Raw genomic sequence first — 1,322 nt, 5'->3', positions numbered from 1 at the left:
ATAATTCATCATTGGCCACAGCATCTTTGCAGATGATAGTTGCAGCGACTAAAGGGATATCCAGACGGGACTGACGAAATCAGTCGATTTGGACGATTTGTTCAGGAAGATAATTGGTCAATCTTAGGGATGTAACGATACATAATTTTGCCGAAACGATACCGATACCGATTTTTGAAGTAAATAATCGGCGATACCAATACAGATGCCGATATCAATGGCACAGTAGTTAGCAAACAGATATAACAAATAAGGAATGAAATGCTTATTATGCATAAAACATACATATGTATTAATAGACACTCGATTTTGTGAAGTGTGAAAAACTGTACAACTAATACAAAAAAAATGCCAAATCAAAATCAATGAAAACATTAATTTAGGTAACCATCAAGCAATCAATGCAAAAGTATTTCCAAATCAGTAATTATAGTTCACTTTAGGTAGTTTTTACCCGACTACGGCATCGCAAAAGGAGGGTTATTTGTTATGGAAACAAAGTGTATTCTAATTATTAGCAGCGTCATTCGTTTCGCGCGCTTTTCAAACTGTAATATCGGCTGAATTGAAATCGGCGATGCCGATATATCGGTCTGCCGATTATATCGGCCGATATATCGTATCGGTATCGGTATCGTTACATCCCTAGTCAATCTCATCTAGCGTCCACACGTAAACAAACTTTGAAAATTGGCATTTTTGTGTCCGCACCTGCTGATGTGATCGGGGAATCAAATTGGTATTTGCGGCCCTGTTCGATCGGAGAATTTCATCAGATTGGCAAAAAATTGTAAACCAATGGCCGATGAATGGACTTTAAACAATTATGTATTTCCTTAGTAAACAATGCCTTAGAGCCGGACCAAGCTATTAAAGACCGTGAAAGCTAAGATTCAAGCGAAGCAGCGGACTGCGTTGGCCGTCATGAAGAAGGCTGCTGCCTTAGCTGCCGCTGCCGCTGCTAAAATGTCCGTGTAAATACTAGCTTTTACTTTCAATTATTTCCTTAGTAAACAATATGTCTTAGAGCCGGACCAAGCTATCAAACACCTTAAAAGCTAAAGCCCCCTCCACACTCGTGCGCGAAACGCGGCGCGAAGCCGCGAACGCAAGTGTGGCGTCGATTTTCGCAGACAGCGAAATCGACTCCACACTCGCGTTCGCGGCTTCGCCCGCGATTCACGCACATAGTCTGGAGGGGGCTTAAGATTCTGGCATGGCAGCGGAACGCACTGGCCATCAAGAAGACTGCTGTCGCTGCCAAAATGTCCGCGTAGAACCGTAGATACTAGCTTTTACTTTTAATTATTATTTCCTTAGTA

The 1,322-nt window shown here is 41.8% G+C and overlaps 1 protein-coding gene across 1 annotated transcript in view; it reads left to right on the top strand.

Annotated features, from left to right (window-relative positions):
- LOC134676429 (zinc finger protein 722-like) overlaps positions 1 to 1,322 on the top strand; it is a 144,036-nt gene that overhangs the window by 127,504 nt on the left and 15,210 nt on the right. The window lies entirely within an intron of this gene.

Source organism: Cydia fagiglandana, chromosome 24, assembly GCF_963556715.1.
Source record: "Cydia fagiglandana chromosome 24, ilCydFagi1.1, whole genome shotgun sequence".
Taxonomy (NCBI): Eukaryota; Metazoa; Arthropoda; class Insecta; order Lepidoptera; family Tortricidae; genus Cydia; species Cydia fagiglandana.
The sequence above is the reverse complement of the archived record's forward strand: the minus strand, read 5'-3'. Positions and strand labels throughout refer to the sequence as shown.